The sequence below is a fragment of the Notolabrus celidotus genome, chromosome 15 (assembly GCF_009762535.1).
Source record: "Notolabrus celidotus isolate fNotCel1 chromosome 15, fNotCel1.pri, whole genome shotgun sequence".
Taxonomy (NCBI): domain Eukaryota; kingdom Metazoa; phylum Chordata; class Actinopteri; order Labriformes; family Labridae; genus Notolabrus; species Notolabrus celidotus.
The window spans coordinates 25988500-26015517 of NC_048286.1; the positions used below are offsets into that span (position 1 = coordinate 25988500).

The following is a 27018-nucleotide window of genomic DNA, read 5'->3' on the forward strand; positions in this document are numbered from 1 at the left end:
GTTTCCCTCTAAACTCTCACTCCTACCCTGAAAATACTGGGTGGATGGATGGATGGATGGATGGATGGATGGATGGATGGATGGATGGATAGATCACTGATGGATAGATGGATGGATGGATGGATGGATGGATGGATGGATGGATGGATGGATGGATGGATGGATGGATAGATGGATGGATGGATGGATGGATGGATGGATGATAGATGGATGGATGGATGGATGGATGGACGTATAATTTGATGGATGGATAATGGACAGATAGATGGAAGGTGGGGCAATAAATGGATGGATGGTTGGTTAGACTGATGGATGGAGAGGTGGATGGACTGGTGAATAGATGGATGGATGGCTGAATTATGGATAATGGATAGACCAATAGAAGGGGTGATAATAAATGGATGGATAAATGGTTGGATGATGGATGGATGGATGGATGGATAATGTACAGAAGGATGAAAGGGCGAATAATAAATGGATGGATGGATGGTTGGACTGACGGATGGATAGGTGGATGGACTGACGAATAGATGGATGGGTGGATGTATGATGGATAACGGACAGACCGATAGAAGGGGGTGATAATAAATGGATGGATAGATGGACGGATGGATGGAATGGTGTATAATAAATGGATGGATGGATAATTTTAATGGATGGATGGATGGATGGATGGATGGATGGATGGATGGATGGACAGATGGATGGAAAGGTGTATAATAGATGGATGGATGGATGGACAGATGGATGGAAGGGTGTATAATAGATGGATTGATTGATGGATGGATAGAAGGGTTTATAATAGATGGATGGTTGGACAGATGTATACATTATTGATGTATGGATATACTAATAGATGGATGGATGGACAAGTGTGAGGCCCAAAGATGTAAATGATATGACTAATGAATAGATATGAATTGATGGGTTATTTGGGATAAAAACTTTAAACTGGGATTCATTGTCTTAAAGTATATCTAAGAAACAATTAAAGGCAGTTCATCAAACAATGGGAACTTCCTGTATTTGACCCCCTGCCTGTTCAAGCTCCCCTAAGGATGGAGTGTGAAACTTGGAAGGAAACAGAATGACAAACTCTCATTTGAAAGTCCTTGTGTATTAAATTAACCCAGAAGAATTTGCTAAAATAAACAGACTTTCTTTTGTTGAATTTAAGTGAATAATACCAATCACAACAATCCAGATGAAAGTTGAGAAACAAGCCTCCAGTTATGCTCCCTCCACATTTGTAGTCATTCTTGACATAAGCACGCCAACAAACTTGAACAACCAGAACCCAACCAATTTCAGGGATCATTTCATTCAATTTCAGACCTACCAGTTTTACTTTATCTTTGATCATAACACTCAATATTTAAGTTGTGTGCAATATATCCAAGATTGTATGAAATTATTTGGAATTTCGATTGGTGAAGTATCAAACTTTATAAAATCAGAGAAAAAAGGGTTACAAAAAGTTCATACTTGTTAAAAGTGTTGCTTTTTCTAAGATTCACAGTGGATAATCAGATTAGTTTGTTGTAAACATGGTAAGGTAAGAGAACACTTCCTCCAAGGCTTCAACGATAAAAAGGTTCCTCATGCTGGAATTATGTTGACTGCACGACACACTACAGGCAAGGTGCATGTGAACCCAAACAGTTGAATCTGTTTAACCCAATATATATGGACTTTATCCTGCCAGTCCACAAGTAATAAAGCCTCACTGGTAAAAAGTATTTGCCAAGTCCGGGTGAGTCCTTGTGTGAATACAGCTAGTAATAGTCTGGGGCATTCATCAAAAGCAAGTGATAGGGCGATTAGGTTATTCAAATTAAATTGAGTTTCATGTCTTTATACTTAGAATGCTCCTTGTAGTTGCCAGTACATATTTTCCTACTGTTGCAGAAATTACCTTATACATAATTTAGTGGTTTTAATTCAGAAAAAGAGAAAACTTTGGAAGACTCCTCTTCCTGAATGTCTTGAAACTGGAGTTCATGTGTGAGAGGGGCACATAAAAAATGGCAGGAACTAGACCTTCTCTTGTACCAAGTGCTGGGCAACTAACATATCACCATTAAAAATAATGCGTTGAAGTCATGTTATTCAGTTATAATTTATGGTTCATCTTCTTTTTATTACAAATCATTTGACAATATACTTCCATTTAATAATAAATTCTCCTCTGAGAATCATATTCATGAGTGTTTAAGTGGGGATTATTTATTAACTTTGACTGGTAAATGAAGCAAATTTCACAGTTAATTTTGAAATTGGTTTCAGGTTATGATGCCCAGTCCAAACCCATGCCATCATTTGACTTTCACACTATCCTCCTTGGCTGCAGAAAAGCTTCTCATTGGTTGATGTCCACACTGAATAAAAAGAGTCCATGCCATCATTTGAAAGGGTCACTAGTCCTGCCAAACCCACTGAGAATTAACAGCAACTCTATATTTCCAGACAACTGTTACACTTTCCTCTTTGTGTCTGCCATCATCGGATTTCACCTGCCAACACAGAAACTCAATGCTCTCACCAACTCTTACATGCAACTATTTAAAGCAAACCAGCTCTGAAAGGTGAAGTGAAGCTACCCCACAAATACCAAAAAAGGGTAGATGTTAGCTAACAGCAGGTGTAGAACGCTAAGCATATCTTAACTTGAGGGGCACATTAAAAGTTTTACAGGAGGACATGGTAGCCGCCAGTGGTACAGTATAATCCACATATTACAGAGCATTACACAGCTAATTCTCCAACACAAATGCCTTGAATTAATTTAACACGCCCATTAGGCAGAAGGGATTGGCCATTGCCTCAGAAGCCCCCCTTTCAAGGAGCTTTAATATCCACTCTTGGCAGTCTTTTTTTCACGGTGATACAGCTCGAGGTTATAAGGTAACATCTTTTTTTTTTATATAACAGCATCTCTGTGGGACATTTTTTGACAACCTAATCCAAGGTGTATTGGAGCAAGTCTGCTGTTTGGACTGTTTTAACACAGAAGCAGTGTGAAACTTCCAGTTTTACAGCAGAAACCAGATTCTCTCATCAACACAACAACTCAATTACTGCTCGCTCTCCCTAAACCCTGCTGAAACTGTTCCTACCAAAGATAACAGAAACAGTGTGAAGTAGTCGGATAATGCAATTTTTTTCACACAACAATAAGCATTGATCCCAAAATTGGGTATAATAAACAGGAAAACACCTGTTAATACTTTGGCAACCATTGGAGTCTCTTAGAAGAGGCATTACAAAGATTGGATGTAATGCCTCCTCGTCAACAAGCTACTTAAAACTGCGGCTGAGATAAAGCACAAATGAGGATGTTGGTTTGTGGTAAAAGCATGGCTGGAAAGCTAGCTAGTTCTGTTAAATAATGAAAATTATAATGTACTGTATATTCATTAATTACAACTGTAATCCAAGTTGATGATGACTACAACCTGATGTATATAATCCCAAATGACAGCAGGCATCATGGTAGCCAGGCGCCAGAGGTAATCGTCTATTCTGAATTTTAATTTCTGTTGAATTGACTTGCAAATTAGCTGCTTCAGAGCATCCCTTGTGCCAAGTCATAGTGACGACCTATTTTATTCGCTGGAGTCGTGAACCATACTCTTGCTTTTTATTGCATTCCAAGGTCTGCTATTTCTCCATAGCAGACCATTGCTGTATAATATAGCCTATTTCTAGGAATGCAGCTCTTATCACAATCTCACTGGCCTAACTGTAAGTGCATGTATCCACAGACAGAAGTCAAGTAAATTTAGCCTGGGTCTGTTAACTGAAAAAAAAAAAAGAAAAGATTCATGGGCTTGATTAAATCTGGACCATGCATTCAACTTGAACCTTCTGCACAAGCCCAGTTTACAGCCATTCATCTTTGGTGGGTTGGTGTCTTTTACAGGTAGGCCTGATGACCAGGGCTTGGTGCACATTTTGGGAGATGCTGGTGGTTTGTTTGTGATACTGGTCAATGCATTGTCTTTTTTAAGGGTTAGTGCTATAGTCTGCCTTTAGCTGTGGAAGTCTCTGGGGCACCTTTGGCCTAGTGGTTTAAGTGTTTGCCAAATATACAGAGGATACAGTCCTTATCATGGTGGTCGTGGGTTCGACTCCCAGCCTCAACCATTTGCTGCATGTACTCCCCCACTCTCTGCTCCCCACATTTCCTGTCTCTTTTCGGGTGTCCTGTCAAATAAAGGCAAAAATGCCCAAAAATATGTTTTAAAAACAGCTGTCAGTCTCAAGCATCACAGATTCCCAATTACCCATCCCGATTACCATTAAGGCTCTTTGCCAATTCCTGGCATGACAAGCTATTATTAGAGTTTTCGCAGTGAATGTTTCATTGTTATCCGTATTGATGAGTCCCAGTAATTAGTTTTCATGTGCTTCTGAAAGACAACAGAGTGCCAAGTCCCTCCTTATCCTCCCCCTGTTCTGGCTGTTCATGATGCCTTGGATGCCTCCACTGTAGGAGTAAGTGCTGTCCTATTATAGGAGGATGTGGGTGGAGTTGACTGCACCACCCAGTCTGTAATTTCTCCAAGAAGTTTAACAAGCACCAGGTTATGAACAAAAGTGAAGAAACCCTTTCTTTGTTGTTTGCACTCCAACACTTTGAGTATATAGTTTGCACTTACCTGAGGCCTTTTACAATGCTATGGTCAATCAGTCAAAGGAAAGTTTATTTCATAGAACTGACAGTGCCCTGCAAAGACTCAGGGGAGTCTTTCTCCTCTGAGACATCAAGAGCTAACTGTTAAGCCTCTCCTAGGGATGTGGGCTTAGCGTAATGAAAGATTGGTGAAGGGAGGTGCCCACTTGATAACTCCAGTGATGTGCTAGCTTGCACCAACTGTATGTTCCATCTTTCTTGGGCTGTGGGGGACAGGTGTTTTTTTTTAGTGTTGTTAGTGAGTGGTGCACCTCCAACCTTAATGACATGTGCAGCTGCAGGCACATGGTTTTAAACAAAAAAAAACATATAAATACAGGCAGTTTTTTTAAGTGTACTAAATCAACAGAGTCCTAGAAGGACAGTGCCCCTTAAAATCTAAATAATCAGGAATTTGTATCAATGACCTCTATTAAAACCTGATAATGGATATCATCAGGCATTATCACTGACATGAAACAGTGCCTTTGGTCACTCAATATAAAGGCCTTTGGAGCACTGTAAATGGAGTATTTCAATACTTACAAGTCTTAACAAATAGGCTAAAGATGACATTAGACACTTAGAAGTTGTGGTATGGCTTTATCTGCATATTTTCTCAGTATACTACCATCAAGACAAAGGCAGATGAGTTTCCCCTTGGGCATTAGATGTGCTTTATAAATAAAAAGGTTGCCCTGTCTTTGTCTTAATTGCCATGCCTGTTGTGCAGCCACACCTCCAGAGGACTGAGCTTGCATGCCAGATGGTGGTCCCCACCCTTACAGCCATAGGCCACCCAATGCTCATGCAAACAAGTGAGAAGGATGATGCTGGACCCACCTGCTGGGTTTGCAAAGTGCAAACAAAGCAGGTCACTTTGACAGTGGGGTTTCTGCCTCTTTTCTCCTTATAAATGTTCAGTGTTGTCACCAGACAAAACTTTTAAGCATTTCGCCGCTCTGCAGAAACCAAGAAAGTTGGATGAAAGGCGGAGAGATGTAAAGCCAAACAGCTATCATTCCTGGAAATGTCAGGGCATGGTAAATCATTGGTGGCCACATTCATAAAGCTTCATATTACAGAGAGATGCTCCTAGTGACAAAAAATATATGAATCATTAGTCATGACAAATTTTACCTAAAAGTTAAGTCTAGATTCTCTTAAGATTAAACTTACTTACAAAGCATCTTATCTCTTAAGAGAGCACATTAGGTGAAAAACTGGGGCATGCACCCCAAAAAATGAATGCCCATGAGTTAAAAGTAAAAAGTAAAGTGATCCTTATACTGAGATATTTAGCAGCTGAAAAACTCATATTCAATAAGAGGAAGTCATATAACATGCTGTTTGGAACTAGATCCAATGTTTCTAATATAAGTAAATAGTTTATTTATTATCTTGGCTGAACTCAAATTGAAGAGGTTTAGGTCAAATTTAAATACTGGGGTGTCTGGCCAATTGTAATGACAGTTAACAGCAGTTTAAGCTTATCATATCATTCTGTCAACTGTTTCACTCTACAGATCAAGAAAGGATTGAGACTATGCCAGACTTCTTCCAGATTTGTGTCTGATCGGTCTCCTCTCAGACACCTCAAACCGAGGATTTCTAGCTGAAATTACTGAATCAACGGTTTTCTGACTCCCCGATGAACCTCTCTTCATCCATGTGGTATTTATAGGCCTCAGAACATCTCTGACCTGTTGACTCCATGACTGGCTCTGCTCATTAGGACGTATGTTGTTGTAGTTAAGTACAATAAGATCTGGCAAAGAGATGACATGTTTGATGACATAACGCAATGGAGCAGGGCCAGTAAAGTAAAGACATATTGACTAGAATCGAAGCCCATCTCCTGTAACGGAGCGAAGATGGACCAAACATGGATTGTCGGAATTTAGCTTTAAGCTGATCTTACCAATACTTGATTCAGTCAATATTAGATACATTAGCCTTTGATGTCTGTTTGATTAAGATGTCCGTACAGAACACATCACTCTTTCATGGATGATTCTCTAACTTGTTTAACACTTGCACGAGTGCAAAAGACAATTTCAGTGGCTGCTGTTATTTTCCAAATGTATCTTTAATAATTATCCTCTCTATCTATATTACATTAAACAACATTTAATTTCTTATAGTTTGCAGTACAATCTACAACACACTGTTCATTATTTTTCCCTTGTTCCAAGAAGCTGTTAAGAAAATGGAAAATCTGCCCAATTCCTTCCGATTCATCTCTACTTTTCAGCTCTTAAAGACCCTCTCTTCACTTATCCACAAAAACTTTGCTCCTACTTTAAATTCTATTGAAGCTAATGTGGGAAAATGTTTGTCCTTGTTGAACTGTATGTAAGAGCATATACTTAAATATATGAAGCTATATTATCATGGATCTGTACATCTATATATTTATTAAATATAACTATCCATCCATCCATCCATCCATCCATCCATCCATCCATCCATCCATCCATCCATCCATCCATCCATCCATCCATCCAGCATGCCAGCCAGCCAGCTAGCCCTAAGGTTCAAGGTTACTTTTATTCGTACCAGTAGGTAGATTTTATTTTCAGTGTGTCAGCCTAGTAAGAGGTAACCCTGAATAAAAACAATAAAAACAGGAAATGAGCAATCAATAAGAACAAAATCAATAAAAACAAGATAGACATAAAATCAACAATTGGTCAATAAAAACAAGATACAAACAAGATAAAAGAAAGAAAGTGCCACCAGTAAAATACAAGATTAAAAAGGCCCATAAATACTAAATAAATAGTGGAGAACTTGCTTATAGATAACTAGTGTATATATTTTTTGCATTTCTAGCTGGGTTGCTGGGTGGGGGAGTGGTAAGGTTGTGTCTGGTCTTGTAAGTTTTTCTAATGTCTTTCTTGAAGTGTACTAGCAGAATAACATCGACAGCAAGCTGCACAAATCAGTTAAGTGCACAGCAATGAAAACCTGTTTATCTATCATAGATGACCATAGAAGGTTAAAAAAGATGCATAAATGGTCTGCTTACACAGGTGTAGTACACTTAGGTGTTAAAAACACTGCTTTACCAGCATGTGAAGAGGCTACAATGCATGGAAGAATGGAAAAAAATATGTGATCAGGAAACTTCTATGATTCCTCTTTGCTGTTTATCACTGAGAGGGATTTTTTTTTAATATGTTATTTTCTTATCGTGGATCATCCTTCCAGAGCTTTGAAAAATGTGTCATAGCAATGCAGTCAACCACGTCTCCTCACTGAGATCACAGTTGCTATCCCCTCTTTTCACAGGAGGGCTGAACAGAAAGTGCGTTAAGTTTAGCTCACATGCTTATCCACTTTTAGAGCCAAAGGTAGAGCAGTAACAGGGCATCACAAAGTGCCCCACTCAATGGAATAGTCCAGCACAGTTGTTCCAAATGATCAGCCTTAACAGTTGTAGGCTCTTACAAAAGTCATATCAGGAAAGCCCATCAAGTGGTATGAGAAGACAGATAAATGTACACTGAGGGTGGAATAAAACTTTCCCTGGTCAAGCAAACAAATCCTGAAGGGATGCAAAGACATCTGCAGCGAAGCACTTTCATGTCATTTGGTCATCTGACTCCGTACCAAGTATCTAATGCATTTAACTTCAGGGCACACACTGAACTACTTTATGTAATCCTCTGTCTTAGAAATGCTCCAAACTGAATTGCATGGCAGTCTCCCATAAATGAAACACATGCTCCAAGCATTTTGTCTGAGTCCTGTTTGCAGTAAAAATTTGATTCCACCTTAGAGTTATCTCTGTGTTACAAGTAGATACTACTTTTATTTACTGTGTAAGTGAATAATAAAAGATAACATCTACTTCTGATCTGAGACCAGTTTCTTCTACAGGGATGGCTAGCTGGCAGCCTGCGGGCCTCATGAGACCCCCTTCCACACACAATATGGCCCTCAATTATGTATCCAATACTCAACAAACTGCAAACATGTATGAACAGTGAACAGTTTGTCCACATCTTTACTTGAGGGGGTTGGATAAAGATCCTTGATCATTCAGAGGTGTATTTTGGGTAGTATATGACTCATATCAGTCACAGTGTCAACTCTCACTCCTTTATGAGTGCTAGGCCCGCTGCAGGCATTTACTGTAGATAATTACACAGCTGATGTCAAGCAAGCATTATTTCTGAACAGATGAGAGTTGCGATGTAATTTTTAACTCATGTCCTTCCACTGTAAGTAAAGTAAAGTATATTACATAGAATACGATTTCTAAAAAACATAAAGGGCTGCTAGTGTGAAAATTTTGAAAATTTCAAGGGGCATGAATACTTTTGCAAAGCACTGTAAATAGGCAGCACGTTCTTAATTGATGCATTTGTTTTGGCTCTTTGCAGCACAGTTTTAATTTAGATTTTTCCATAATTTGATTTATTTTGGATTCTCATATAAATTGTGTGTTGTTCTAATTTCTTTATCAGCAGCTCATTTAAATGTCTTTTTTGGAGCTGCTGTAGCTTCTCAGCCCTTGTTGACCCTGTATGTGATGGTCCAGGACGTTGTAATTACATTCTAGCAGAAATCTCAGAATCAGTCCAAAAAATCTAGGAAATCCGCTCTCTTCCCTAAGAGAAGAGAGAAAGACGTGATGACAAGGACAATAACCGAATGCCTATTCTCTATGGGAAAAATTCTCAAGGTAAGATGTTCAAAGCAACATGTTGCAGAGCTTAATGTCCATATATTATCTGTGAAAAAGTCACCTCCCTCAGGACTTACCTATGAACCAGTTGGTGGGATAAAAAATGGACTAGGTAATTGTAATCGTACAAGGCTGCACAACATTTCAGTACTGCTGGCAGGTGTTCCTTCCACATGCCCCGCTACATGTCAAAATCCACTGACAAAATGTCTGCGCAAATCAATAAATGGGAGCTCTGCATCAACTGAGGGAAGCGTCAAGGCTAAATACATGAGGTTCTAAATAATTCTGAGGGTCAGGACTTGGGGGAAGGGTGGACGTTGGGTCCAACACCAACTAAACAGTCTACTGTACATCATTTTTTTCCCCAGTCTCTTCTGTGTGTAGCACATACTACAGTGTGCAAAGACTGCAATAACATTAAAAAGCTGACTGAAATGCGTTCATGTGATGTGATTAAAGTGGGAACCATGTAAAAAAAAAAACAGATAATTTATGATTTGTGTTGTCACCATCTTTAACCCCCATTGTAGAATTCTTCAAACACCTGGCAGCTGACAGTATAGTTCTGCTGGCTACATGCATTGCATTGCTTTGCCAAATGCCCCTTGTGAAGAACTATAAAGATTTAGAACTAATTAGCTCTATAAAGACAAAATTACATGTAGTATTGCCAATTAGGTAAAAGGTAGAAGTGCATGGTGTGACAGGCATGCATGTCTCTGTGTATTGTGTCAATTGTGACCTGCCCGCCTTTGTGAAGTATTTTGGATTTTGAAAATTGACTGTGTGAGCTGTGTAAGTCTAAGAAAGACATTTTGGTGAATACCTAAAAAAGCTGGTCAAATTACCACCTCATTCACTTAAGGAACACTATTAAGGCTAAAAGCTGCTAAAACCTTATAATAGATGTAGTTATCTGAATAGAATCGAGCCACTGTTGGCAACTCAATGAACATTGAGCCCCTGAGTCGTTTTTATGCTGTGAGTGCCCTCAAAGATTGATTGAGGGCTCTAGAAATTCAGTGCAAGGAGTATAAATTGAGAAGGTCTATTTTTCATATTTAAGTGGAAGTTTAATTTTTTTAGTAATATTTCTATTAAAGCAAAATTACAAAACAAAATCATTTTTCTTTTCCAAACCACAAGATGAATTCCCCAAAAGGCCTTGAAAACAGTTTCCCCGTTGTCCAACACTTCACTGCTCAAGTTATCCCTGTGGACGGTGATGCCAGTAAGGTTTACCACAGATAGCAATCTTCCCAGCTTCTCCCTCGTGACCAGTGGTCCTCAACCTTGTGTGATAACACTTCATCAATGGTCCCTCTTTACCTCAGTATCTTCCCCGCTCCTGTCCTCCACCCTTCCAGGTTTCTCTCTCTCTCTTGCTCTGTGAACTGCCTCCAGTTTCTCATTAACCACCACAGTTGTTACAGCAGCGATTGGGCTATCCCAAATTACCACTGCCGCCTCGCGAGGTACAGTGGAGTGAGACAAAGGCCGAATCAGAGGGAGTATCACAGAGGGCAATCTCTGAGGCTGCAGAGGAGAAATTCCCAGGGAAAACAGATGGCGCTCCATACTTCATTAATCATGAGCTGGGATGACAGTAGGACTAAATTGGAAAGGCAGGGACCCCTATTCAGTCTCCATCAGCCAGCCCCTCTTTTCTTCTTCTCCTTTTCTTTTGTGCACCTTCCTCTGTCTTCGTCAGTTGTACCTTTCACTCTCCTTTTCCCCCGACCCCTTCCATGCCCACTTTGTCATTGATTGTCTTTACTGTAACTTCAACAGATAATGTTTCTGTATGTGGTGGAAAAAAATACTCATTTTGGCCAAATGGCAAAGGTCGATAGTATATTAAATATTTTTGACATTGTTTTTAAAATGCAACCACTTGTCCACTGAGCTCTTCATGTGGCATCATCAGCTTAATTTACCCTCAAATCTATCTCCCTCCATGTTTAAATGCATTTTCAAAATGTTGGCCTTGGTAGACAAACAAGTGAGAACATGTACAAAAGGATATAAAAAGATGGACAATGCACTTCTATGTTCTCAAGAATGGAGCCAAAATACCCCTTCATGACAGGGGCTGATACCTTGGGCCAGAGTCAGAGTTGGGGATTGGCTCTTGGTAGGTTAGGTTATCTTAGGTCATTTAATTTATACCTGTAGGTAGATTTCTTTTGTAACAAGACGATGACATCAAGTTACAAAACAACATTAACACGAAACCACACAAACCAATCAGAATTGACAAACTATCAAAAAAAAAACATGATATAAAACGACTCCAGCTCCACCAACAAAAATTTACAGGAGAGAGAAGAATATCATAGAATAAGATATATGGATAAAAGTAGCTCTGGTAAAAAATAAAAAGCTAAAAAATAAATCCAAGATAAACTAAACTATAGAACCAAATAAATAATGCTAATAAATAAGTATGTGCATATATCACAACAACAGAACACCTGCCAGGAACTAGACTAACTTAGGACTAACTTACTTGGGACCCTATTGCGACTACCTGGACTCACCCACGACTGTTAGAGGCTTATATTTTCTAGCTCTTCCCCAGTCTGGTCAGAACTGAAGAAGCCTTTCGGAGGAGAGGTGAAATGTCTTCAAGAATTTCTACCAGTCCAGATGCCTTACAGATCAAGCTTTGGATTATCATGACCTGGATGACTGAGAACCTTCAGAGACATCACATCTTGTTCAGCTCAGTGATAGCAGTAGGAACAAAGCTGTTTTTTTTTTTTCCTCTTTGTTCTGCACCTTGGGACTGCAAAGCTCCATCCAGAGAAGAGGGTGAACTCGTGCACAGGGTGGAAGTCATTATTTAAATTTGCAGTAGCTTTCCACTGTACCCCTCTGGTGCACAGGGATGCTGGGTAAGGCTGTGACAAACCAATCAGCCGACTAGACCATTTAATAATTTTCTGAGATTTGAACAGTAACCTGTGAGACAGGTATCGCCTCTGTAGTGACTGGAAGTGACAAGATTTGCTGTGTTTCTTTTGCATTACTTCACAGTAAATGTTACAAACCGTTAAACGTTAGTGTTGTAGATTTGGTAACAGCTGTGGTCCACACTCCAACACAGGGAGACTGATCTGTTGCATACTGAGAAATTTTCCTGAATCAGTATGACATCCAGGTATTTTTGGTATATCACAGATTTTGCTCTTGTTCACATTCTGCATATTACATACAACATTTTGGCCAAATCAGTACGTGCTGCTAATTTAGTAGGTGTTTTCAAAAACAGCCCATGAATAATACAGACAGTTAGGAAAAAGGGCATTAACACAAGGAAGATCTACAAAATAAAACAGGAAATCAATGCCAGAATATAACATAAAGAAATTACTAAACTAAACAAAAACAACTCATGACAAGATATTTCAAAGGAAGGCAGCTCCCTCTGATGTTAAAAAAGTGTATCAGTATACATTTTTTGTCTTTTTGATTTGACTGATAACTGATTTTCAACTGTCTCATAGAGTACCATTACCTCCCTTAACAATCTGAAAAGTAATCTATGAACTTAATGTCAAAGGTTGAAGGAAAAACATGTTCTGCTCCATTTTGATATTCTGCCAAATTACAGCTTCTTACTCTATAACTTTTTCATGAGCTGCATACTCCCTCTCTCTCTCTCCCCATGTCTTCTCCCCTTTGACCCTGGCCTGTAACACAGATGTGCTCATCTCCAGTGCACAACAGTGAGGGCTGTTTGATGGATTAACACAGGGATTTTGGGAGACCCTTGAACCTGAGCTCCTTCATCATCCAGAAATCATTACCTCTTAAGAGACCATGGAAATCGCATCATTCGAGTTTAGTTAGCGGTTCTGAAGGTGTTGAAGACTGTCCTGACAGCTGATACTGAAGGCACGAAGCCCGACTCATACTGACACATTTGTTTCAAGTTGATGATCAGATGATGTCCTGCTTAATGCTTCTTATCACAATTCAATGCAAGTTTTTATTGAAAGGGATTTTATTTTCTAAAGTGGGGTTGCGTGAGTCACTTGTCAATAGTAAATGTATTAGCCACAGGGGATCCTGGTCAACTCCCGGCCTCGACCATTTGCTTCATGTCTTCCCTTACTCCCCACGTTTCCTGTCTCTCCTCAGCTGTCCTATCAATAAAGACAAAAATGCTGAAAAAAAAAACATAACTTTAAAACATGCAACTGTGAACCCCCAATTAATCCTGACCCCCTCACACTCAGCAATTATCGACCAATCTCTAAATTGTCTTAGCTTTGCAACAGTCCAAAAGAAAGTTATTGCCTCAAAAAGTGATGGCTCATATTGATCAGAACAACATATTTATCAGTCTGGCTTTAGAGCATTTCACAGTTAAAGTGACAAACGACTTACTCCTTGCAGCTGATTAGAGGAGAAAGTTCTTTCTTGGCTTCACTGGATCTGACTGCAGCATTTGGCACTGTTGATCACCCCGTCCTCCTTCAATGTCTAGAATCCTGGGTTGGCATTAAAGGGGCTGCACTCAGTTTGCTACAATCCTACTTGTCTAACAGATATTTTCCAGTTATCTGCAATTCCACATTATCTCTCACTAACCTCAGACAAGTTGTTCCTCAAGGGCCGATTCCAGGTCCATTACTGTTCTCTGTTTACATGCTTCCCCTGGGTCAAATCATCAGTAACCATAACGTACAATACCACTATTACGCCGACGACACCCAAATATATCTCCCTTTATGTTCCACCGATAATAACAATTTAAATCAACTTACCACCTGCCTTTCAGGTTAAGAATGTTGTTAAGGCATGTTTCTTTTAACTTAAACAGAAAAAAGCAATAGCTGACAGGCCGCTCTGTGGTGTTGTGGATATGACTACTGCCTTACAGTCTGATGGTTCAGGTTTCAAATCCCACTAAGGGCTTCCAGTGAGAGATTTAAATTAAACAATTCCCTCACAATGTTGTTGAGCTGTGCTTTTAAACAAATACAACAAATTGGTGGAATAAAAAGACCTAAAAAGGTGATCACTGACAGGCAGCTCTGGGGTGTTTTGGACATGACCGCTGTCTTTCCATGCAAGGATCCTTAGTTTAAATCCCCAACATAAACTTCCATGGGAGATGGTAATAAAACACTTTCCTCACACTGCAATAAGAAACGTTCTTTTGAAGTACAGTATACAAATGGTAGAATGAAAAGACCTACAAAAGTATCATTCAAGCAGCCCTGTGGTGTTGAAAATAGACCAGCTATCTTTCAATCTGATGGTTCTGGGTTCAAAACCCACTATGGGCTTCTAATACGAGATGGAAATGAAACACTTTCCTCACATGAGCTGTGCTTTTAAACTACTACAAAAAATTGTGAAACGAAAAGACCTAAAGAGGCTAGCACTGCAAAGCTGCCCTGTGGTGTGGTAGACAAGGCTGCTGCCTTCAATTCAAGGGTCCTGGGTTTGAATCCTGTCAGTTTGAACTGTGCTTTTGAAGTACAATATCCAAATGGTGTAATGAAAAGACTTCCAGAAGAGAGCTCATCGAAGAAGCCCTGTGGTGTTGAGGATAGGCAACATGATGTTATGTTTTATCAAATGTTGTATTTTCTGAATTGTTTTATGTTTTACCCTTCAGGGCCACTGTATAAGTGTGAGCTACAGACTATTTCTGTGTCCCCTTTTAAATAGGGAGAACAAATTGCATGGATTCTAGCTGAGAGCACAAGAGTGAATGTGAAAGTGAAAATGTTTCCTTCAAGCCTTGAATACCACTGAGCAGAGGATGGAGGAGCATGAAGATCAGAACACAGGGTCACAGATTTTGTCGTGATCCCAAAGTGTACCAATTACCCGCTGACATGTTCTCTCCCGCCTGGTATTGGATGACGTAAGCAAGTGATGTGCCATTATTCCAGGGTCTTCTCGAGGTCGTTGAGAGCTAATTAAGGAAATAAATGGTTAATTATATGCTCTGTTTACCTCTGAATGGGGATCTGTTAATGTTGTTGTGCTTCAGCGAGCTGCTTAAAATGCTACTGATGGACGTGCCATTTCGATAACAGTGTAAAAAGATCAAAAAGTCACCATAATGCAAATTAATCTAAATTAAATTAAATTAGTTGCGGCTGAAATATGTGTGTGCAGGAGTATGCATTTTTAGTGTACATAAAACTGCTGTTTGGCATAAAAGGGCAAATTTATCAGAAAGGTATAAAGTCAATGGCAAGATGCAAGACATGCAACATGGATTATAAAATCCAACCAAGTGAAAACCTGTGAAGTGAGAATTTCCTGAGATTGCTTTAGAAGAATGTTGATGGTTATTACTCTTACATGTAAACCAAAGAATACATGAGATACAGATTAAATATTGCAGTACCACTAGGGACAATAGAGGCAGTGTATCCAACAGTTCAAGCCACATCAGTGAAACACAAAGAAGAAGGATACGGAGAACCACTTTGTCGTGGAATTTTCATAATCTTATATATATGTATGTAAGAATGTTTAACTATTGTATTCTTTCAGTCTCAATGTCAAGTTAGAGTAACTTGATTCCTATGTCATCTGTGACGGGCGAGATAGTGTCAGGGCAGTAGTCAAGGTCTCTCCCCCTGCTCCCGTCTTTATCTATGTTTCATGGCCGACTTACTGTCTCCAGAAGTTATCTAACTTTAGTGTCGTCTTCAGAGGGAATACCATGCCAAGGGTTTTGTCTGGCAGAACTGACTTGGCATTGCACTGCACTCTCCTGCCTGTGTACTGTTATGATATTTCTCCTTGATCAAGTTCTACATAAACTATTTCAACGTAAGCCGTCCGGGTCTCCTGAGTCTTCTGTGTCCAGTGTCCAGTTTGTTGCTGAATTCCATCACACACTTTTAGGGAGCTTATGTGAATTGGTTAGAAGCTATAAATATATGATGTTACCTCACATGAGCACAGGGACAGACAACTAGTTGTTGTTTTTTTTTTTGAGAAAAACATGCCGAGTAATATAAAGAATAGAGGAAAGAGAAAAACAAAAACAGACAAAAACAATAAAAGACAGACAGTATACAGAAATACAAACATTAACAGATAATGCATGGGTCATGTATGATTGGTCTTAGGGTGGATATTTGGATTGATGAAAAATGGGAAGTGATATCATTTCTTGTTTTATGATTTATAATGTATTTTGGTGGGCAAGTATCTCAAGAGTTATTTGTGAGGGAGAGAGGAGTGATAAGAAAGAAGACACGGGGAAAAGAAGAAGATGTGCAGAATACAGTACATACATCAAAAATAATTTGTGTGATTATGCAAATGTAGTAGGGCTAGCCAACGACTATGTAATAAAACCATAAGAGCAGCTTTCCACAGTCAGAATGGATTCATTTCACTGCAGCCACCACAGTACCTATCCATACAACAGTACAGCAGGACCCCCATCAGCATCATCAAGCAACACCGTTATAACAGGGTGGGACGATGCCCTCCGGTTAAAACACCTTCCTATTATTTTAATATTTAAGTGTTTCTTTTTTCTTTTTAGTTTGGACAGACAACTATAACAGAACAGCTAGGTGGAGCAGACAGGAAGTGAATGTCAGTTGGACGTCAGAAAAGGACAAGTGGAGATTTGTGGAAGGCCGGTTTGTTCGAGGACCCTCTTCTGGATGCATTGTTTAACCTCCACCCTGACGTACAGGGTACACGCATGAAGGTTATATCATTAAAAACATACTCATCTATTTTTCTTTGTGAAGGAAGCTAAATTTAGTATTAAGTCTGAGGGAAAATTAATCATTTTTGGATTCAAACCTCTGTTTTTAGTTTCAAGAAAACTAAAAGTGAATTCCCTTCTGTTAGCTTTCAGTACATACCTCGCAAATGTTAAAGCCTGGTTTATACTTCAGTGTAGGATGGTCAACGTGGGGTCTGCGTAGCCCTACAAAATGTAACTACGCGTCAAATCGATCTGGGATTGGTCCACACAACGGCATTGAATTTCATGTATTTACAGTACTTCCAGAATCGCGCATTTCATTTCCTTTGACGTCCCTTCTTTCTTCTTCTGTGTAAACATTTCTGTATGATAAACAGCAACATGTGTCAGTTAAAAAGATGAAACCCTACTTTCAGAGAGACCTCAACGCCCTGATGCGTTTCAGTGGAGTATTGCTGCACAACACAGACACATCGACACACATGTATGTGGTGCTCATGTCCACGTCAACCTTGACTTAGGGTGTAGGGCTAACGCAGAAGTATAAACCAGGCTTACACATACAGAAATGCATGAGACAGCATGGTTAAGTGTACTTGTTGGGTAGAAACTGAAATTCTGTCGTCTTTGGAGTTTATAAAGAGCAGAGTTCAACATACGGTGCATCACACCAACATGTTCACTTTCACTGCCATGAAACACACACAGGCTGGAGATTCAGATAATTCAGATAATGTTTTAGTATAAATCAACTTTTAATATGAGACTGTGTGGGTGTGCTAACATGCTCACTCTGAGTAATAACTGAATGCTCCTGCCAAGCCTGACTGTCTGCTCACCTCCCTGCTCAGACGTAAATATTGTCAACAGACCATTTGATAACAATTTGAACAGCTGAATAGGAATTTGCATTGAATGTGACATTCCTGAGCAGTGGAGAACTCACCATCTGAATTGGATAAATAAATTGCATGTTTACCTGCTTCTGAAGAGTGGAATCTCTTCTGCTTCTAAATCACAGCTCAGGCCTTCAGCTCATTCAATCAACATTTTTAAACCTCCACGATAAAATCTTTCCATTTAACTACCGACTGCGGTGACAGGCGGGGGGACATTTTCTTCAATTGAGATGGATTTGCCAAGTGTTCAGTGCCATGATTACAGCTGAAGTTAAGGCCATTTCCAAGGGAGAAAAAATAGTCCCCTGCTTTTGTGAATAAGTGCAGGGTTGTAACTTTGTCCTGTTTGCTGAAGGAAACAAACCAATTATCAATGCTGTTCATGCAATTTGTGTCAAAGAAGCACAGGCTGTTCATTGGCTGACTTCTCCTTCCTCTCTGTGTGATATTTATCCTAACACTAACAGTGGCAGGAGGGACAATGGTCAAACACTCATTTATTGAGGCTGTACCTGACCGCATCACATCATCCAGCTTATTACCTGGATACCACCTAAAGATACAAAGCTGACACTTAGTTTTGATTTAAAGAGGATTTTATTGAGTCTAAAATTATTCATATATACAGCTAAAAGGTGAGTCCCTGAGATTGGACAGTTGGTTGGATTTCAATGACAACAGTAGTCTTATCAGCCTCCCTGCAGGTTTAATTAACATGGCAGTTAACATGTTCATTCACAGTTCCTCTTTACAGTAACTTTTAAATTCTGTTGGCATTTCCCTCTCACTCTACCAGTCCTGTAACTCTGCCAAAGCCCGTACCATGTTGCAGTTTGTGATTGCTTCCTGTCTGTTTCATTCAGTTTGTTCTCTGTCATTCAGCTCCTCGTGTGTCTAAATGCCTCTCACTGTTTCTGCGCTGTTTTCTTCCTCTCATCTTCTCTTCTCTGCTGGAAGCTATTAACCAAAAGTTTTGTGCTCTACAAATAAGTTGAAACTTCTATTAATAACACCCTCCATGTTGTCTACTGATGTTATTGGAAACTCACAATTTGACCACGTTGTCAACAGGACGAGGGGAAATCATAAACTAGGTGAATGTAAATGTGCTAGACTCTTTTTCACTGATATATTTAATATGACATGTGGGGTTCATTCCTGTTGATGATTAATGGCCTTTATTATGGAGTTTTGACCAATTGGAATGAAGTTTTAATACAGCCGGGGAATAAAATGTTATATCAGCTTGCATGAGACTTTGGTTACATTTTGCAGACAGGTTCATTAGAATTTGTGCAGAAAAGACGAAAACTTTGTAAATGAGAAATTCTAAGAGCAAGCTGAGCACAAAGTTAAAGCTAGGTGCAGCTCTCTTCACAAACAGGGAAATAACAGACTTTAATCAGCCTTTATCCACCATGTCTCAACACATTGTTCTTTGACTAAGTTTCGTGTTCAGCATGTCAGTCAGGATTACATGCATCATTTTTTTAATATGCATTTGTCATTCACTGACCATCGTAAAAATGACATTTTATGGGCAGCTTTTGCAATGAAAATATTTTTGTAAAGGTAAATATATTGTTCTGGAAGTTTGCATACATTGCAGTCAGTCAGTCAGTGAGTCAGTCAGTGAGTCAGTCAGTCAGTCAATCAATCAATCATCAATCAGACTTATTGGTAAATCACTTTTCATACAGTAATATTGTAAAACAAAGTGCTGCACATACAAATTATAATGGTAATAATAAATAATAAGAGTAATTCAAAGTCCAATAAAGAGACCCCCCCATCTCACCACCTCAGTCCTACCCCACAATTTATATGCAAGGTTTAGAACATGATATAAAAATAATAAAAAAAAGAAGTTCCTGATGGACTAAGGGAACACTGTCATGACATCTTAATGAGGAAAAACTGGAGGTAAAATAAGACAGCCTAGCAGGCAAAGAAAGCCTCAAGTGAAAAACCCAAAAAACTAAATTCAATTCCATTTTATGGTCCTTTAAATTGCTCAGTGAAGTAGTCTTCTGAGCCCTCTGTTAACATCAAGCCTGAAACCATCTCAGGCTTGTCTTAACTAGGTTATAAAGAATGGATGTGCTCTACCCCTTAAACTTTGAGGTTGTGATCACCTTCTAAGCTAAAGGAGCAGCAGTAACTCAGCCTGCAAAGACTTCAGTTGGGAAACAGGAGGGTTGCCTGTTCATGTCCTGGAAGGGACCAAGATTGGAATTGCACTGGTAGCTGGAGTTTATTTCTGGGGCACTCCTAAAGTGTCCTTGAGCAAGGCACCGAAACCCCTTAACTGCTCTTCTTTGTGCAAGCCCCTGCATTTACATACCTTCATAAGTGCATGTTCACAGGGTCCTGTTTGCGCAGGTTTGAATCAATTTCAGTCTGTGTGTGTAACATGTTTCAACAGAGTGAAAAGATGTATTTTCCACTTGGGGATTAATGAAGTGCATACAATGAAATAAGAATAAATACAGAGTAAAATGCCAATACAAACAGATGCTTCTTATGAAAGTAATAACTCTACCAAAGGACAACCAAATGTTTTTGCTTTTTTTGCTTTTCTCAGTTAAATCAAAGAAAAAAATTAAAATCTCAGAGTCATTTTGCATAGATTGCTAATAATAATAATAATAATAATAATAATAATAATAATAATAATAATAATAATAATAATAATAATAATAATAATATAAATCAGCTCTGCAGTTGACAAAAAACAATCTGTCCATAACCACACATCAGATTTACTTCTTATGTGGGCTATTTTTGAGATAAATCTTAACATTTCAATGAAAACATTAAATTGTGTAAAAAAACAGTAATTTGATTTGAGATTTCAGGACAGGAGTTCTATATTTAACCATGTCATTCTCCTGGTAATTCTGGAAGATGGGAAAGCTGAAAGCACTGCTGCTGCCAACAAAAGTGTCCAACAAAAGAAGGGAGTCCTGAGTCACAGGCAGACAGTGATACAGCTATGTGCATTCCCTGCACTGTCCTCCACTATTGTGTCTCAGGCTCTGCAGGTGATAATAAGTATTCTGTGAAGTGCACCTGGTCTTGAAAACTACAGCCCTGACTACGGAAGAAAGAAGTGTCTGGAGTCAGGGATTTTTGTGTTGCTATGTTGTTTTTTTCTCTCCCATTGTTGGTTTTTCTGTAATGAATTTGCTGTTTGTGTGTCTAATATCAAATCCCATGGCTCTGACTGTTTGAGGGTGTTTTCTTTAATTAATTTAGGTCACAGTATGTGCTTGATCCTATTTTAATTCTAGTATAAGCTGTTTTCTGTAGAATGTGCCACTCACAGGTTAGAACTGGTATGCAAAGATGCTGCAAATGCACAATCAAACAGTCAAACACATGGCTTCATTCAGAAACAGTATTGGGAACTGCACCTTTTCCCATAAACAGTGCAACAGATCATCCAGACTAGATCCACTGCCCTGTTTTTTTAATTGGGGGTTACTGAGAAGTTGGCATACAAGACACTGTTGTCTCCATCAAAGATCCTGAACACAATGTTGGAACTTGGCCTGCAATCTGCCTTCTACAATGTATAGTTGGCCTTGGGGACTCGCTCACTTTATCGGTGACAAACTGTGAAGAGCAGCGTTTCTCTTCCCGAATGGCAAGGTTAAAAAATGGACTGAAGATGAAGATCAGTCAACAACACTTTAGCTCTTTAGGAATATTGGCCATAAAGTCAGGACTTGTCAGACCTTCACTTCGGTGATGTGTTAGAGGAGTTTTCAAAGAGAAAGGCCAGAAAGAGGATAAAAGCATAAGGTAAGCTCTCATTCACATTATTCACACGTTATGGTTTATCAAACTTTTAGGTTTATAAATCTGTGTTTGAGAAGTAGTTTGTTTTAGAAAACCATCAGGCTGTTCAGTCTTTCTATTCAACCTTTGAATCACCCAGTGTGACATAGTGGAAACAGTGGAAAGTGTGATCGAAGAATCTAAATCACTGACCTTTATTGTAGGAGGCTAGGCAGGATGTGCTTGCATATACAGTTTAGCTACACACTATAGGCTACAATGTATTAATATTATTACTGTTAGCCAAGGAAAGTATAGCTGCAACCATGCTCTATAAATCCTGTATGACAGATGATATCTGGTGATGTTGCTCAAGTTGTGATCAGGCCGCAGCTTATGATTACCTAACGTTGTCCTCTAAGATCTGCCGCATTGGTTTTATTGGAAACACATTATTAGTTATGGCTGTAATTATGCAATCAAGCTGTTTCAAACTATCTTGCCTTCGTTTTGGCTGACCAGTGTTTCACAGGAAGTAAAGATGTGAAAGACATCAGGTTGTTATCTTAGCATTGAGTCACCAGCCATGCTGCTTGCTCTTGCAGATGAGGTGAGCACTAAGAGGTCCTCAGTTGACGGAGGCCCCTACGCTATCTGTGCCACAAATATGCACTTGCTATGCTGAGGAATATTATAAAGGACGGCAGGACCTTACTTCGCAGGCCAACTCTAACATGGTATTATCATTACCCAGACAGATTGAGGCATTCAGTATTTTCATTGAAAAGGGGAGGATCAGGAGAGGACACGAAAATGACAAATACCCCTGAAGAGCGATGGGCTTGATGTGTAAATGACTGAAGTACAGCCATTCTTATTGTAGAACTTTAAGGTACTTATTCATCTATTTGTTACATTGAAAATTGCTCAATTTCAGGTCCTGGAACCATACATCTGCAGCTTGGAAACATAATACAGATGGGGGCACTCAGTATCCTGCTCTAAGCGCTGTTACCTCTAATAAAATGACCAGCATTGAATCTGATCTCAGTACAAATCCAAAGTTCTGCAATTGTAGACCTCTTAAGGTTGGAAACTTGAGTTCTAAATCAATTAATACTGTTGCTTCTGAAAACAATGGATGTACAGCGATATACACAACTCTGTTTTCTTTTTGCGGCAGTGTTGTGCACTGCATCTCCAGGTGAAACCGGGACGAGGTTTTTCAGCCTTGAACAGGATTTGCGAGTTTTTCTGTTTTTTGGTATTGATAAAAATACATCACATTAAACTTCTCAATGCTTTATCTAGAGCTGTGTCCTTCTTTTTAATCCAACTTTGGGATCAAAAGTGACCTGAGAAACGGTCTAAAAGTAGAGCACCTGGTCGCATGTCCTGATTATCAATAAATGGACCAACACCTGAGGAGTCACCATATGTTCAGGGATTCAAGCTGTTATTTGAAATACCTAGAAAGATGAAGTGCTCCGACGAATTTTGCTATTTTTGCAGGAATGAAAGAGAATGGATGCTGTAAGAAATCATGCAGGTACTCAAGGCTCATCAGGAGGCCAACTGAAAGGATGTTTGTCTTTTACTCACCAATGACACTGAAACCTTTCAGTTTGTATCAAAAATCATTAAGAATCAAATAGAGTTCCAAACATTTCAAGCTCCCAACTTCATTTTCTTATCCTGGGTTGTTCCTGGCTTGTGGGGCATTATCCCCATAAGGACTGGTCCACAGGGGGAAGTTAAAGGTTAGGGTGAACAAAGCTCACACACCTGCTCTCCATCAGCTCCTGCCTCGGAGCTCTCTCAACTCCCACTTCACCCTCTGTAGACTGAGTGTTTTCTGAGTCTCTTTGTTATTTACTCCCCGTGGGTTTGTGTCCATGACACTTTATCCTTCCCAATGCCTCAGCTGAGTTTCAAACCCTTGTGATCACTCATCAAGACACCCCCTATCAATTTCTATTTGTCTACATTAAGATGTATTAAGTTGCTTCTGTCCGGCCGCAGATACAGCAGGACAAATGCATTAAAAAATATTTTGATGCTGTTGCCATTAATGTCCTAAATGAATGATGTTCATATGTTTATATAGTTTAATGTGAATTGTGTTTTCTTCTTTTGTGTGAGCTTGCTGCTTCAGCTGTACAACAAATTACTGCTCAGGAATAATGCGGATTACCTAGAACATTGAACCTGAAATGTGCACACGTGGATCAGCCTGGAAGCGAATCCCCTGTTCAACCCATAGACTGTATAAAATATGGATGTAGTATCCGTGACGTCACCCATCTGTTCCTGAGAGCTGTTTTGAAGCAAATCGACGGCAGCAGCCATATTGGAAAGGCGGAACTCAACCAGGCAGAGTGTGACGTAAAGGGGTGGAGTTTGAGCCTCTTAGCCAACCGTTATGTATTCCCGACCGGGAGTCAAGTCAGTCATGTCCTTATTTGGGCAAAAACTTGTAATATTAATATCTTCTGATCCGTCACGTTACAAAAAAATTCACCCTCAAATTAGCTTCGTAGAGCCAAGCTGTTTTTTGAACCAGGCTGTAAACATGTTTATTAATGCTGCAAAGATCATCTTTTTTGAATTGCTGTCTATGTGGTTTCCGGTGTTTCTGCAGCCAGCCTCAAGTGGATTCTCGATGAACTGCAGTTTATAACACTTCCACGTGGGCTTCATAGTTTGAGACCGGAGGTTGCTGCTTGGTTCAACCATAAAGAGTCAACACAAATCAACTCATGAATATTTATGGACATGAGCCAACAGATCAAACACCTTCCACGAATCCTGTCAACAATGTGGACAAAGATGAGAAAAGTAACACCAAAATCAAGGTGCTTGTGAACTCAGAGTATGTTACAGAGTGCATCTTGTTTGCTATAGCAGGAGGATCATAATCAACAAAGGAGAGTGAGACCGCGCGACTGCTACATGTACGCATTGACGCAGCTACCCATCATGTTGGTTTCATCATGAGGACCTTGGCCTGTGACTGATTGGAAGGATTTGTAATGATTGTGTGAAAGCTGTCACTGACTATTTCTACACCTTGCTCATTTATTCTATAAATACACACGTGTTGAAGATGTGTTGAATGGCAAAAAGGCAGTGTGTGTGAAGCAGACACGGCTGTGACTCCAATTAACTTTGTGTGCTCAACATAAGTAATCTGTATCAAAACTTTAATAAACACTTTTTGAACAATATCAAAAGATACCACTGCAAGCTACTGACACTTTTTGATATTCATTTGCATTCCTACATTTGAAATGAAGCCAGGATACAGTCTGGACCTCTCCTCTTTGCTTCATTGGAATGTGAAGGTGAGACATTCATTAGGCAGACATTAAGGTATGCTGTTCTCTTGTAATTCACATGAAAGGTATTTGCGTAAAACTGCTCTCTGAAGTCAACCTTACAAATACATTCTGCTAGTTTTTGGATCATGTGCATAAATTAAACGTGTAGAAGGCATTCACCTACATTCTGGCTCTAATTTACTACCTTGTCTGCGTCTCTGAATTCCCCTGCCTCCAAAATGTCTGCATGGTTCAGAATTTCCTTACAGACATGCACATTTTCCAGCATGGCTTATTTAGTAGTCCTTGTGGAGGTCTGGTGCATGATTCACTGTTGTACTAATGGGGCGATCACACCAAACATGAATAAAATGATTTGTGCAAGTGAATTACATGTAAAGTCAATGTAAAGATGCGGATAGATGCAAGTTCTGGTTGGGTGGCGCAAATGGGGTGACACGTGAATGACCGGTTATTTGCGCAAGTGAAGCAGATTCTTACGTGAGAGTTCAAACATTTGAACTCCAGTAAATCTTTTGAGCAGCAACCAGTGTGCAGATCCCCCGATGACATATGATATGACAACAGACTAAAAAATATGGACGTAGCATCCGTAACGTCATCCATCTGTTTCTGAAGTGCTGTTTTGAGGCAAATCGGCGGCGGTGGCGGCAGACATATCGATGCTATCAAGCGATTGTGACGTAAAGAGGCAGGCTTTGAGTCTTCTAGCCAACAGACAGTGTTCCCGCCTGTCAATCAAGTCAGCTGTGCCTCTCATTGGAAGACTTGTAATCTCAATATCTTCGAAATTGCCATGTTACAAAAAAAATCACCCCTTGTACAGTGTGTGCCGATCGAGAAATGAGCTATCCAGACTACACTCGTCTTTTGTACCAGGCTCTAAACATGTTTATTTCTGCTGTAAAGATCGTCTTTTTTGAATTGGTGTGTAGTTTTCGGTACTTCCAGAGCCAGCCTCAAGCGGATCCTCGATGAACTGCAGTTTTTAGCACTTCCGCATTGGACTCATATTTTTAGACCAGAGGTTGCCGCTTGGATGTGACGTACGGATTAGCAGAGGTTCACTCATCTGGAATACATTCAATTAATTGATAATATCTCTGTGGGTCTTCCCAAAACTTTGTGACCTACTTTTATGGGATCAGGAACAAGAGCTTACTTTGAGGGAAGTGAGTGAGGACGTTGGCTCATCTGTTAAGTTGTGAGAACCTTGGCTCTCACTTGATTCCAGCTACCAGTTATCCTAGGAAGTTAGTACTGTCCCCCTTAACATAACCGACTTCCCCATTCAATGTAGTTGAGCTCAACCTTGTTTCATGACAACAGACTGGTGTGGCGTTTTTGCAAAGATCTTTCTTGTTGACTCTCATACACGCGATTTGACATGCGAATTGCGCAGTTAACACAAAACATTATTTTGTTTGTATTCGCATAGCCCGATTGTTCATGTTTGGTGTTGACACAACATAATACTCAGAGGAATTTGTGGGTTGAACTGCAGATAATTGATCCCCTGAGACATGGTTAAATTTTCTTCCACCAAGTTGATGTGCAGGCTATTTTGTGGCAGGGATTGCAGGGTGGTATGAACAAAGGATAGTTTTGAGTATAACTATCTGTGTCGGTAAAAAGAATCCCTGATGCATTAAAAAAAAGGTCAGGTATTTTCACAGATGTTCTCAGAAACTAAAGCAAAAATATACACACACACACACACACACACGCACGCACGCACGCACGCACACACACACACACACACACACACACACACACACAAGTACGCACATATTACACAAAATTAAGTCAGAGCTGTGATGATCTCATGCTCTGATGAACACTCAGGTGAGCTTGATGAGAATAAGATGGACCTTACTATGATGGAAATCCTTCTATCCCTTGATAGTAGA

The 27018-nt window shown here is 39.6% G+C and overlaps 1 long non-coding RNA gene across 1 annotated transcript; it reads right to left on the reverse strand.

The window, feature by feature from the left end:
• Positions 1-13390: 13390 nt before the first annotated feature.
• Positions 13391-14297, reverse strand: LOC117827384. Its single transcript, XR_004634200.1, has 3 exons — positions 13974-14297; positions 13770-13873; positions 13391-13525 (listed from the first exon to the last, which is right to left on the reverse strand). It is a non-coding gene; the product is annotated as an uncharacterized LOC117827384 (long non-coding RNA).
• Positions 14298-27018: the final 12721 nt, after the last annotated feature.